Source organism: Manis pentadactyla, chromosome 4 (genome assembly GCF_030020395.1).
Source record: "Manis pentadactyla isolate mManPen7 chromosome 4, mManPen7.hap1, whole genome shotgun sequence".
Classification (NCBI taxonomy): Eukaryota; Metazoa; Chordata; class Mammalia; order Pholidota; family Manidae; genus Manis; species Manis pentadactyla.
In genome coordinates, this window is record NC_080022.1 from 103,599,651 (window position 1) to 103,614,281 (window position 14,631).

Genomic DNA, 14,631 nt, shown 5'->3' on the forward strand with positions numbered 1-14,631 from the left:
TTATCTCTGACAGTGAAGACTGGTTGGTTGCTGACCTCACAAAGAGAAGCGTGGTTGTCAGGTGATCTCCAGTAAGGAGGAACCTGGTAGTCATGTGATCCATAATGAGGGTAAGCCTGGTAGGTTACCTCTGACCGAGAAGACCTATTGTTAGGTGACATCTGAGAGAGACGCCTGCTCATCAGGTTGTCTCTGACAGAGAAGAATGGTTGCTCAATCACGTCTTATAGGGAATACTGAATGTTAGGTGACCTGTAATGAGTGGAAGGCTTCTTGTTAGATGACTTCTCACAGAGAAGTCTTGTCAGGTGATGTCTGAAAGAGAAACCTGTTTAATACAGAGCGCGTACAGAGAATCCTGGTTGTTACGTGACCTCATACAGGGAAGGCTGGTTTTTGGGTGATCTAATAAGGAGAAGCCTGTTGGTTAGGTGCTCTTACAGAAGCCTGGTTATCTGGTTATATGTGACAGAGAAGCATGGTTTTTAGGTCACCTCTTAAAGGGAAGACTGTTTTCTAGGAGATCGTATCAGTGGAAGGCTTGTTGTTAGATGAGCTCTGACAGAGAAGTTTGTAAGGTGATGTGTGATTGAGAAACCTGTTTGTTAAAGAGCTCTCACAGAGAAGCTTGGGTGTTATGTGACCTCATAAATGGAAGGATGGTTGTTTTGTGACCTAATAATGAGAAGCATGTTTGTCAGGTGAGCTCTTACAGAGAAGCCTGGTTGTTACGTGACCTCTGGAAGAGAAGCCTGTTTGTTAGGTCACTACTGATGGAGAAGCTTGATTGTTATGTAGTCTCTGACAGTGAAGACTTGTTGGTAGGTGACCTCATAAAGAAGCCTGGTTGTTCGGTGACCTCTAATGAGGCATACAGAGAAGCCTTGTTACAGAGAAGCCTAGTTGTTATGTGACCTCATAAAGGGAAGACTGGTTGTTGGGTGATCTAATAAGGAGATACCTGTTTGTTAGGCGAGCTCTGAGAGAAGCCTGGTTATCAGGTTCTCTCTGACAGACAAGCATGGTGGTTTGGTCACCTCTTAAAGGGAAGGCTGACTGTTACGTGATCTGTAATAAGTGGACGCCTTGTTGTTAGATGACTTCTGACAGAGAAGTCTTGTTGTTAGGTGATGTCTGACAGAGAAACCAGTTTGTTACATGACCACTTACACAGAAGCTTGGTTGTTAGGTGATCTCTGACAGAGAAGCATGTTTTTAAGGTGACATGTGATGGAGAAGCCTGGTTGTGAGGCAACCTCTGACAGAGAAGGCTGTTTGTTAAGGCAGCTCTTAAATAGAATCTTGATTATAAGGTTGTCTCTGTCAGAGAAGACTGGTTTGTAGGTGAACTCATAGAGAGAACACTGTTTTTTGGGTGATCTAAAAAGTAGCCGCCTGGTTGTTAAGTGACCTCTGAAAGAGAAGTCTACCTAGCAGTGTTCTGACAGAGAAGACTGTTGGTAGGTGACCTCACAAAGAGAAAACTTGCTGTTAAGTGATCTGTAATAAGGAGAAGCCTGTTTATTATGTGAGCTCTTAGAGAAACACTTGGATATTATGTGACCTCATAAAGAGAAACTGGTTGTTGGGTGATCTAAGAAGGAGAAGCCTGTTTGTTACGAGAGCTCTGACAGAAAAGCCTGGTTTTTAGGTGACTTCTGATGGATAAGGTTGGTTGTTATGTAATGTCTGACAGTGAAGACTGGTTGGTAGGTGACCTCGTGAAGAGAAGCCTGGTTCTTCGGTTATCTCTAAGAAGCATTCCAGTGAAGCTTGACTCTAGAGAGGCCTTGTTGTTATGTGACCTCTTTAAGAGAAGACTGGTTGTTGGGTGATCTTATGAGGAGAAGCCCCTTGGTTAGGCGCGCTCTTACAGAAGCCTGGTTATCAGGTTATCTCTGAGAGAGAAGTTTGGTTTTTAGGTCACGTCTTCAATCGGAGACTGATTGTTGGGTGATCTGTAGTGAGTGGAAGGCTTGTGGTCAGATGATGTCTGACAGAGAATTCTTGTTAGGTCATGTCTGACAGAGAAACCTGTTTGTTACAGAGCTCTTACAGAGAAGCCTGATTGTTATGTGACGTCATAAAGAGAAGACTGGTTGTTAGGTGACCTCCAAAAGAGATGCCTGGTGATGAGGTGACTTCTGACAGAGAAGGTAAGTTGTTACATTATCTCTGACAGTGAAGACTGGTTGGTTGCTGACCTCAGAAAGAGAAGCGTGTTTGTCAGGTGATCTCCAGTAAGGAGGAACCTGGTAGTCATGTGATCCATAATGAGGGTAAGCCTGGTAGGTTACCTCTGACCGAGAAGACCTATTGTTAGGTGACATCTGAGAGAGACGCCTGCTCATCAGGTTGTCTCTGACAGAGAAGAATGGTTGCTCAATCACGTCTTATAGGGAATACTGAATGTTAGGTGACCTGTAATGAGTGGAAGGCTTCTTGTTAGATGACTTCTCACACAGAAGTCTTGTCAGGTGATGTCTGAAAGAGAAACCTGTTTAATACAGAGCGCGTACAGAGAATCCTGGTTGTTACGTGACCTCATACAGGGAAGGCTGGTTTTTGGGTGATCTAATAAGGAGAAGCCTGTTGGTTAGGTGCTCTTACAGAAGCCTGGTTATCTGGTTATATGTGACAGAGAAGCATGGTTTTTAGGTCACCTCTTAAAGGGAAGACTGTTTTCTAGGAGATCGTATCAGTGGAAGGCTTGTTGTTAGATGAGCTCTGACAGAGAAGTTTGTAAGGTGATGTGTGACTGAGAAACCTGTTTGTTAAAGAGCTCTTACAGAGAAGCCTGGGTGTTATGTGACCTCATAAATGGAAGGATGGTTGTTTTGTGACCTAATAATGAGAAGCATGTTTGTCAGGTGAGCTCTTACAGAGAAGCCTGGTTGTTACGTGTCCTCTGGAAGAGAAGCCTGTTTGTTAGGTCACTACTGATGGAGAAGCTTGATTGTTATGTAGTCTCTGACAGTGAAGACTTGTTGGTAGGTGACCTCATAAAGAAGCCTGGTTGTTCGGTGACCTCTAATGAGGCATACAGAGGAGCCTTGTTACAGAGAAGCCTAGTTGTTATGTGACCTCATAAAGGGAAGACTGGTTGTTGGGTGATCTAATAAGGAGATACCTGTTTGTTAGGCGAGCTCTGAGAGAAGCCTGGTTATCAGGTTCTCTCTGACAGACAAGCATGGTGGTTTGGTCACCTCTTAAAGGGAAGGCTGACTGTTACGTGATCTGTAATAAGTGGACGCCTTGTTGTTAGATGACTTCTGACAGAGAAGTCTTGTTGTTAGGTGATGTCTGACAGAGAAACCAGTTTGTTACATGACCACTTACACAGAAGCTTGGTTGTTAGGTGATCTCTGACAGAGAAGCATGTTTTTAAGGTGACATGTGATGGAGAAGCCTGGTTGTGAGGCAACCTCTGACAGAGAAGGCTGTTTGTTAAGGCAGCTCTTAAATAGAATCTTGATTATAAGGTTGTCTCTGTCAGAGAAGACTGGTTTGTAGGTGAACTCATAGAGAGAACACTGTTTTTTGGGTGATCTAAAAAGTAGCCGCCTGGTTGTTAAGTGACCTCGGAAAGAGAAGTCTACCTAGCAGTGTTCTGACAGAGAAGACTGTTGGTAGGTGACCTCACAAAGAGAAAACTTGCTGTTAAGTGATCTGTAATAAGGAGAAGCCTGTTTATTATGTGAGCTCTTAGAGAAACACTTGGATATTATGTGACCTCATAAAGAGAAACTGGTTGTTGGGTGATCTAAGAAGGAGAAGCCTGTTTGTTACGAGAGCTCTGACAGAAAAGCCTGGTTTTTAGGTGACTTCTGATGGATAAGGTTGGTTGTTATGTAATGTCTGACAGTGAAGACTGGTTGGTAGGTGACCTCGTGAAGAGAAGCCTGGTTCTTCGGTTATCTCTAAGAAGCATTCCAGTGAAGCTTGACTCTAGAGAGGCCTTGTTGTTATGTGACCTCTTTAAGAGAAGACTGGTTGTTGGGTGATCTTATGAGGAGAAGCCCCTTGGTTAGGCGTGCTCTTACAGAAGCCTGGTTATCAGGTTATCTCTGAGAGAGAAGTTTGGTTTTTAGGTCACGTCTCCCATCGGAGACTTATTGTTGGGTGATCTGTAGTCACTGGAAGGCTTGTGGTCAGACGATGTCTGACAGAGAATTCTTGTTAAGTCATGTCTGACAGAGAAACCTGTTTGTTACAGAGCTCTTACAGAGAAGCCTGATTGTTATGTGACCTCACAAAGAGAAGACTGGTTGTTAGGTGACATCCAAAAGAGACGCCTGGTGCTTAGGTGACCTCCAAAAGAGATGCCTGGTGATGAGGTGACTTCTGACAGAGAAGGTAAGTTGTTACATTATCTCTGACAGTGAAGACTGGTTGGTTGCTGACCTCACAAAGAGAAGCGTGGTTGTCAGGTGATCTCCAGTAAGGAGGAACCTGGTAGTCATGTGATCCATAATGAGGGTAAGCCTGGTAGGTTACCTCTGACCGAGAAGACCTATTGTTAGGTGACATCTGAGAGAGACGCCTGCTCATCAGGTTGTCTCTGACAGAGAAGAATGGTTGCTCAATCACGTCTTATAGGGAATACTGAATGTTAGGTGACCTGTAATGAGTGGAAGGCTTCTTGTTAGATGACTTCTCACACAGAAGTCTTGTCAGGTGATGTCTGAAAGAGAAACCTGTTTAATACAGAGCGCGTACAGAGAATCCTGGTTGTTACGTGACCTCATACAGGGAAGGCTGGTTTTTGGGTGATCTAATAAGGAGAAGCCTGTTGGTTAGGTGCTCTTACAGAAGCCTGGTTATCTGGTTATATGTGACAGAGAAGCATGGTTTTTAGGTCACCTCTTAAAGGGAAGACTGTTTTCTAGGAGATCGTATCAGTGGAAGGCTTGTTGTTAGATGAGCTCTGACAGAGAAGGTTGTAAGGTGATGTGTGATTGAGAAACCTGTTTGTTAAAGAGCTCTCACAGAGAAGCTTGGGTGTTATGTGACTTCATAAATGGAAGGATGGTTGTTTTGTGACCTAATAATGAGAAGCATGTTTGTCAGGTGAGCTCTTACAGAGAAGCCTGGTTGTTACGTGACCTCTGGAAGAGAAGCCTGTTTGTTAGGTCACTACTGATGGAGAAGCTTGATTGTTATGTAGTCTCTGACAGTGAAGACTTGTTGGTAGGTGACCTCATAAAGAAGCCTGGTTGTTCGGTGACCTCTAATGAGGCATACAGAGAAGCCTTGTTACAGAGAAGCCTAGTTGTTATGTGACCTCATAAAGGGAAGACTGGTTGTTGGGTGATCTAATAAGGAGATACCTGTTTGTTAGGCGAGCTCTGAGAGAAGCCTGGTTATCAGGTTCTCTCTGACAGACAAGCATGGTGGTTTGGTCACCTCTTAAAGGGATGGCTGACTGTTATGTGATCTGTAATAAGTGGACGCCTTGTTGTTAGATGACTTCTGACAGAGAAGTCTTGTTGTTAGGTGATGTCTGACAGAGAAACCAGTTTGTTACATGACCACTTACACAGAAGCTTGGTTGTTAGGTGATCTCTGACAGAGAAGCATGTTTTTAAGGTGACATGTGATGGAGAAGCCTGGTTGTGAGGCAACCTTTGACAGAGAAGGCTGTTTGTTAAGGCAGCTCTTAAATAGAATCTTGATTATAAGGTTGTCTCTGTCAGAGAAGACTGGTTTGTAGGTGAACTCATAGAGAGAACACTGTTTTTTGGGTGATCTGAAAAGTAGCCGCCTGGTTGTTAAGTGACCTCGGAAAGAGAAGTCTACCTAGCAGTGTTCTGACAGAGAAGACTGTTGGTAGGTGACCTCACAAAGAGAAAACTTGCTGTTAAGTGATCTGTAATAAGGAGAAGCCTGTTTATTATGTGAGCTCTTAGAGAAACACTTGGATATTATGTGACCTCATAAAGAGAAACTGGTTGTTGGGTGATCTAAGAAGGAGAAGCCTGTTTGTTACGAGAGCTCTGACAGAAAAGCCTGGTTTTTAGGTGACTTCTGATGGATAAGGTTGGTTGTTATGTAATGTCTGACAGTGAAGACTGGTTGTTAGGTGACCTCGTGAATAGAAGCCTGGTTCTTCGGTTATCTCTAAGAAGCATTCCAGAGAAGCTTGACTCTAGAGAGGCCTTGTTGTTATGTGACCTCTTTAAGAGAAGACTGGTTGTTGGGTGATCTTATGAGGAGAAGCCCCTTGGTTAGGCGTGCTCTTACAGAAGCCTGGTTATCAGGTTATCTCTGAGAGAGAAGTTTGGTTTTTAGGTCACGTCTCCAATCGGAGACTTATTGTTGGGTGATCTGTAGTCACTGGAAGGCTTGTGGTCAGACGATGTCTGACAGAGAATTCTTGTTAAGTCATGTCTGACAGAGAAACCTGTTTGTTTCAGAGCTCTTACAGAGAAGCCTGATTGTTATGTGACCTCATAAAGAGAAGACTGGTTGTTAGGTGACATCCAAAAGAGACGCCTGGTGCTTAGGTGACCTCCAAAAGAGATGCCTGGTGATGAGGTGACTTCTGACAGAGAAGGTAAGTTGTTACATTATCTCTGACAGTGAAGACTGGTTGGTTGCTGACCTCACAAAGAGAAGCGTGGTTGTCAGGTGATCTCCAGTAAGGAGGAACCTGGTAGTCATGTGATCCATAATGAGGGTAAGCCTGGTAGGTTACCTCTGACCGAGAAGACCTATTGTTAGGTGACATCTGAGAGAGACGCCTTCTCATCAGGTTGTCTCTGACAGAGAAGAATGGTTGCTCAATCACGTCTTATAGGGAATACTGAATGTTAGGTGACCTGTAATGAGTGGAAGGCTTCTTGTTAGATGACTTCTCACAGAGAAGTCTTGTCAGGTGATGTCTGAAAGAGAAACCTGTTTAATACAGAGCGCGTACAGAGAATCCTGGTTGTTACGTGACCTCATACAGGGAAGGCTGGTTTTTGGGTGATCTAATAAGGAGAAGCCTGTTGGTTAGGTGCTCTTACAGAAGCCTGGTTATCTGGTTATATGTGACAGAGAAGCATGGTTTTTAGGTCACCTCTTAAAGGGAAGACTGTTTTCTAGGAGATCGTATCAGTGGAAGGCTTGTTGTTAGATGAGCTCTGACAGAGAAGTTTGTAAGGTGATGTGTGACTGAGAAACCTGTTTGTTAAAGAGCTCTTACAGAGAAGCCTGGGTGTTATGTGACCTCATAAATGGAAGGATGGTTGTTTTGTGACCTAATAATGAGAAGCATGTTTGTCAGGTGAGCTCTTACAGAGAAGCCTGGTTGTTACGTGACCTCTGGAAGAGAAGCCTGTTTGTTAGGTCACTACTGATGGAGAAGCTTGATTGTTATGTAGTCTCTGACAGTGAAGACTTGTTGGCAGGTGACCTCATAAAGAAGCCTGGTTGTTCGGTGACCTCTAATGAGGCATACAGAGAAGCCTTGTTACAGGGAAGCCTAGTTGTTATGTGACCTCATAAAGGGAAGACTCGTTGTTGGGTGATCTAATAAGGAGATACCTGTTTGTTAGGCGAGCTCTGAGAGAAGCCTGGTTATCAGGTTCTCTCTGACAGACAAGCATGGTGGTTTGGTCACCTCTTAAAGGGAAGGCTGACTGTTACGTGATCTGTAATAAGTGTACGCCTTGTTGTTAGATGACTTCTGACAGAGAAGTCTTGTTGTTAGGTGATGTCTGACAGAGAAACCAGTTTGTTACATGACCACTTACACAGAAGCTTGGTTGTTAAGTGATCTCTGACAGAGAAGCATGTTTTTAAGGTGACATGTGATGGAGAAGACTGGTTGTGAGGCAACCTCTGACAGAGAAGGCTGTTTGTTAAGGCAGCTCTTAAATAGAATCTTGATGATAAGGTTGTCTCTGTCAGAGAAGACTGGTTTGTAGGTGAACTCATAGAGAGAACACTGTTTTTTGGGTGATCTAAAAAGTAGCCGCCTGGTTGTTAAGTGACCTCTGAAATAGAAGTCTACCTAGCATTGTTCTGACAGTGAAGACTGGTTGGTAGGTGTCCTCGTGAAGAGAAGCCTGGTTCTTCGGTTATCTCTAAGAAGCATTCCAGTGAAGCTTGACTCTAGAGAGGCCTTGTTGTTATGTGACCTCTTTAAGAGAAGACTGGTTGTTGGGTGATCTTATGAGGAGAAGCCCCTTGGTTAGGCGTGCTCTTACAGAAGCCTGGTTATCAGGTTATCTCTGAGAGAGAAGTTTGGTTTTTAGGTCACGTCTCCCATCGGAGACTTATTGTTGGGTGATCTGTAGTCACTGGAAGGCTTGTGGTCAGACGATGTCTGACAGAGAATTCTTGTTAAGTCATGTCTGACAGAGAAACCTGTTTGTTACAGAGCTCTTACAGAGAAGCCTGATTGTTATGTGACCTCACAAAGAGAAGACTGGTTGTTAGGTGACATCCAAAAGAGACGCCTGGTGCTTAGGTGACCTCCAAAAGAGACGCCTGGTGATGAGGTGACTTCTGACAGAGAAGGTAAGTTGTTACATTATCTCTGACAGTGAAGACTGGTTGGTTGCTGACCTCACAAAGAGAAGCGTGGTTGTCAGGTGATCTCCAGTAAGGAGGAACCTGGTAGTCATGTGATCCATAATGAGGGTAAGCCTGGTAGGTTACCTCTGACCGAGAAGACCTATTGTTAGGTGACATCTGAGAGAGACGCCTGCTCATCAGGTTGTCTCTGACAGAGAAGAATGGTTGCTCAATCACGTCTTATAGGGAATACTGAATGTTAGGTGACCTGTAATGAGTGGAAGGCTTCTTGTTAGATGACTTCTCACAGAGAAGTCTTGTCAGGTGATGTCTGAAAGAGAAACCTGTTTAATACAGAGCGCGTACAGAGAATCCTGGTTGTTACGTGACCTCATACAGGGAAGGCTGGTTTTTGGGTGATCTAATAAGGAGAAGCCTGTTGGTTAGGTGCTCTTACAGAAGCCTGGTTATCTGGTTATATGTGACAGAGAAGCATGGTTTTTAGGTCACCTCTTAAAGGGAAGACTGTTTTCTAGGAGATCGTATCAGTGGAAGGCTTGTTGTTAGATGAGCTCTGACAGAGAAGTTTGTAAGGTGATGTGTGATTGAGAAACCTGTTTGTTAAAGAGCTCTCACAGAGAAGCTTGGGTGTTATGTGACCTCATAAATGGAAGGATGGTTGTTTTGTGACCTAATAATGAGAAGCATGTTTGTCAGGTGAGCTCTTACAGAGAAGCCTGGTTGTTACGTGACCTCTGGAAGAGAAGCCTGTTTGTTAGGTCACTACTGATGGAGAAGCTTGATTGTTATGTAGTCTCTGACAGTGAAGACTTGTTGGTAGGTGACCTCATAAAGAAGCCTGGTTGTTCGGTGACCTCTAATGAGGCATACAGAGAAGCCTTGTTACAGAGAAGCCTAGTTGTTATGTGACCTCATAAAGGGAAGACTGGTTGTTGGGTGATCTAATAAGGAGATACCTGTTTGTTAGGCGAGCTCTGAGAGAAGCCTGGTTATCAGGTTCTCTCTGACAGACAAGCATGGTGGTTTGGTCACCTCTTAAAGGGAAGGCTGACTGTTACGTGATCTGTAATAAGTGGACGCCTTGTTGTTAGATGACTTCTGACAGAGAAGTCTTGTTGTTAGGTGATGTCTGACAGAGAAACCAGTTTGTTACATGACCACTTACACAGAAGCTTGGTTGTTAGGTGATCTCTGACAGAGAAGCATGTTTTTAAGGTGACATGTGATGGAGAAGCCTGGTTGTGAGGCAACCTCTGACAGAGAAGGCTGTTTGTTAAGGCAGCTCTTAAATAGAATCTTGATTATAAGGTTGTCTCTGTCAGAGAAGACTGGTTTGTAGGTGAACTCATAGAGAGAACACTGTTTTTTGGGTGATCTAAAAAGTAGCCGCCTGGTTGTTAAGTGACCTCTGAAAGAGAAGTCTACCTAGCAGTGTTCTGACAGAGAAGACTGTTGGTAGGTGACCTCACAAAGAGAAAACTTGCTGTTAAGTGATCTGTAATAAGGAGAAGCCTGTTTATTATGTGAGCTCTTAGAGAAACACTTGGATATTATGTGACCTCATAAAGAGAAACTGGTTGTTGGGTGATCTAAGAAGGAGAAGCCTGTTTGTTACGAGAGCTCTGACAGAAAAGCCTGGTTTTTAGGTGACTTCTGATGGATAAGGTTGGTTGTTATGTAATGTCTGACAGTGAAGACTGGTTGGTAGGTGACCTCGTGAAGAGAAGCCTGGTTCTTCGGTTATCTCTAAGAAGCATTCCAGTGAAGCTTGACTCTAGAGAGGCCTTGTTGTTATGTGACCTCTTTAAGAGAAGACTGGTTGTTGGGTGATCTTATGAGGAGAAGCCCCTTGGTTAGGCGTGCTCTTACAGAAGCCTGGTTATCAGGTTATCTCTGAGAGAGAAGTTTGGTTTTTAGGTCACGTCTCCCATCGGAGACTGATTGTTGGGTGATCTGTAGTGAGTGGAAGGCTTGTGGTCAGACGATGTCTGACAGAGAATTCTTGTTAGGTCATGTCTGACAGAGAAACCTGATTGTTACAGAGCTCTTACAGAGAAGCCTGATTGTTATGTGACCTCATAAAGAGAAGACTGGTTGTTAGGTGACATCCAAAAGAGAAGCCTGGTGCTTAGGTGACCTCCAAAAGAGATGCCTGGTGATGAGGTGACTTCTGACAGAGAAGGTAAGTTGTTACATTATCTCTGACAGTGAAGACTGGTTGGTTGCTGACCTCACAAAGAGAAGCGTGGTTGTCAGGTGATCTCCAGTAAGGAGGAACCTGGTAGTCATGTGATCCATAATGAGGGTAAGCCTGGTAGGTTACCTCTGACCGAGAAGACCTATTGTTAGGTGACATCTGAGAGAGACGCCTGCTCATCAGGTTGTCTCTGACAGAGAAGAATGGTTGCTCAATCACGTCTTATAGGGAATACTGAATGTTAGGTGACCTGTAATGAGTGGAAGGCTTCTTGTTAGATGACTTCTCACACAGAAGTCTTGTCAGGTGATGTCTGAAAGAGAAACCTGTTTAATACAGAGCGCGTACAGAGAATCCTGGTTGTTACGTGACCTCATACAGGGAAGGCTGGTTTTTGGGTGATCTAATAAGGAGAAGCCTGTTGGTTAGGTGCTCTTACAGAAGCCTGGTTATCTGGTTATATGTGACAGAGAAGCATGGTTTTTAGGTCACCTCTTAAAGGGAAGACTGTTTTCTAGGAGATCGTATCAGTGGAAGGCTTGTTGTTAGATGAGCTCTGACAGAGAAGTTTGTAAGGTGATGTGTGACTGAGAAACCTGTTTGTTATAGAGCTCTCACAGAGAAGCTTGGGTGTTATGTGACCTCATAAATGGAAGGATGGTTGTTTTGTGACCTAATAATGAGAAGCATGTTTGTCAGGTGAGCTCTTACAGAGAAGCCTGGTTGTTACGTGACCTCTGGAAGAGAAGCCTGTTTGTTAGGTCACTACTGATGGAGAAGCTTGATTGTTATGTAGTCTCTGACAGTGAAGACTTGTTGGTAGGTGACCTCATAAAGAAGCCTGGTTGTTCGGTGACCTCTAATGAGGCATACAGAGAAGCCTTGTTACAGAGAAGCCTAGTTGTTATGTGACCTCATAAAGGGAAGACTGGTTGTTGGGTGATCTAATAAGGAGATACCTGTTTGTTAGGCGAGCTCTGAGAGAAGCCTGGTTATCAGGTTCTCTCTGACAGACAAGCATGGTGGTTTGGTCACCTCTTAAAGGGAAGGCTGACTGTTACGTGATCTGTAATAAGTGGACGCCTTGTTGTTAGATGACTTCTGACAGAGAAGTCTTGTTGTTAGGTGATGTCTGACAGAGAAACCAGTTTGTTACATGACCACTTACACAGAAGCTTGGTTGTTAGGTGATCTCTGACAGAGAAGCATGTTTTTAAGGTGACATGTGATGGAGAAGCCTGGTTGTGAGGCAACCTCTGACAGAGAAGGCTGTTTGTTAAGGCAGCTCTTAAATAGAATCTTGATTATAAGGTTGTCTCTGTCAGAGAAGACTGGTTTGTAGGTGAACTCATAGAGAGAACACTGTTTTTTGGGTGATCTAAAAAGTAGCCGCCTGGTTGTTAAGTGACCTCGGAAAGAGAAGTCTACCTAGCAGTGTTCTGACAGAGAAGACTGTTGGTAGGTGACCTCACAAAGAGAAAACTTGCTGTTAAGTGATCTGTAATAAGGAGAAGCCTGTTTATTATGTGAGCTCTTAGAGAAACACTTGGATATTATGTGACCTCATAAAGAGAAACTGGTTGTTGGGTAATCTAAGAAGGAGAAGCCTGTTTGTTACGAGAGCTCTGACAGAAAAGCCTGGTTTTTAGGTGACTTCTGATGGATAAGGTTGGTTGTTATGTAATGTCTGACAGTGAAGACTGGTTGGTAGGTGACCTCGTGAAGAGAAGCCTGGTTCTTCGGTTATCTCTAAGAAGCATTCCAGTGAAGCTTGACTCTAGAGAGGCCTTGTTGTTATGTGACCTCTTTAAGAGAAGACTGGTTGTTGGGTGATCTTATGAGGAGAAGCCCCTTGGTTAGGCGTGCTCTTACAGAAGCCTGGTTATCAGGTTATCTCTGAGAGAGAAGTTTGGTTTTTAGGTCACGTCTCCCATCGGAGACTTATTGTTGGGTGATCTGTAGTCACTGGAAGGCTTGTGGTCAGACGATGTCTGACAGAGAATTCTTGTTAAGTCATGTCTGACAGAGAAACCTGTTTGTTACAGAGCTCTTACAGAGAAGCCTGATTGTTATGTGACCTCATAAAGAGAAGACTGGTTGTTAGGTGACATCCAAAAGAGACGCCTGGTGCTTAGGTGACCTCCAAAAGAGATGCCTGGTGATGAGGTGACTTCTGACAGAGAAGGTAAGTTGTTACATTATCTCTGACAGTGAAGACTGGTTGGTTGCTGACCTCACAAAGAGAAGCGTGGTTGTCAGGTGATCTCCAGTAAGGAGGAACCTGGTAGTCATGTGATCCATAATGAGGGTAAGCCTGGTAGGTTACCTCTGACCGAGAAGACCTATTGTTAGGTGACATCTGAGAGAGACGCCTGCTCATCAGGTTGTCTCTGACAGAGAAGAATGGTTGCTCAATCACGTCTTATAGGGAATACTGAATGTTAGGTGACCTGTAATGAGTGGAAGGCTTCTTGTTAGATGACTTCTCACACAGAAGTCTTGTCAGGTGATGTCTGAAAGAGAAACCTGTTTAATACAGAGCACGTACAGAGAATCCTGGTTGTTACGTGACCTCATACAGGGAAGGCTGGTTTTTGGGTGATCTAATAAGGAGAAGCATGTTGGTTAGGTGCTCTTACAGAAGCCTGGTTATCTGGTTATATGTGACAGAGAAGCATGGTTTTTAGGTCACCTCTTAAAGGGAAGACTGTTTTCTAGGAGATCGTATCAGTGGAAGGCTTGTTGTTAGATGAGCTCTGACAGAGAAGTTTGTAAGGTGATGTGTGACTGAGAAACCTGTTTGTTAAAGAGCTCTCACAGAGAAGCCTGGGTGTTATGTGACCTCATAAATGGAAGGATGGTTGTTTTGTGACCTAATAATGAGAAGCATGTTTGTCAGGTGAGCTCTTACAGAGAAGCCTGGTTGTTACGTGACCTCTGGAAGAGAAGCCTGTTTGTTAGGTCACTACTGATGGAGAAGCTTGATTGTTATGTAGTCTCTGACAGTGAAGACTTGTTGGTAGGTGACCTCATAAAGAAGCCTGGTTGTTCGGTGACCTCTAATGAGGCATACAGAGAAGCCTTGTTACAGAGAAGCCTAGTTGTTATGTGACCTCATAAAGGGAAGACTGGTTGTTGGGTGATCTAATAAGGAGATACCTGTTTGTTAGGCGAGCTCTGAGAGAAGCCTGGTTATCAGGTTCTCTCTGACAGACAAGCATGGTGGTTTGGTCACCTCTTAAAGGGAAGGCTGACTGTTACGTGATCTGTAATAAGTGGACGCCTTGTTGTTAGATGACTTCTGACAGAGAAGTCTTGTTGTTAGGTGATGTCTGACAGAGAAACCAGTTTGTTACATGACCACTTACACAGAAGCTTGGTTGTTAGGTGATCTCTGACAGAGAAGCATGTTTTTAAGGTGACATGTGATGGAGAAGCCTGGTTGTGAGGCAACCTCTGACAGAGAAGGCTGTTTGTTAAGGCAGCTCTTAAATAGAATCTTGATTATAAGGTTGTCTCTGTCAGAGAAGACTGGTTTGTAGGTGAACTCATAGAGAGAACACTGTTTTTCGGGTGATCTAAAAAGTAGCCGCCTGGTTAAGTGACCTCTGAAAGAGAAGTCTACCTAGCAGTGTTCTGACAGAGAAGACTGTTGGTAGGTGACCTCACAAAGAGAAAACTTGCTGTTAAGTGATCTGTAATAAGGAGAAGCCTGTTTATTATGTGAGCTCTTAGAGAAACACTTGGATATTATGTGACCTCATAAAGAGAAACTGGTTGTTGGGTGATCTAAGAAGGAGAAGCCTGTTTGTTACGAGAGCTCTGACAGAAAAGCCTGGTTTTTAGGTGACTTCTGATGGATAAGGTTGGTTGTTATGTAATGTCTGACAGTGAAGACTGGTTGGTAG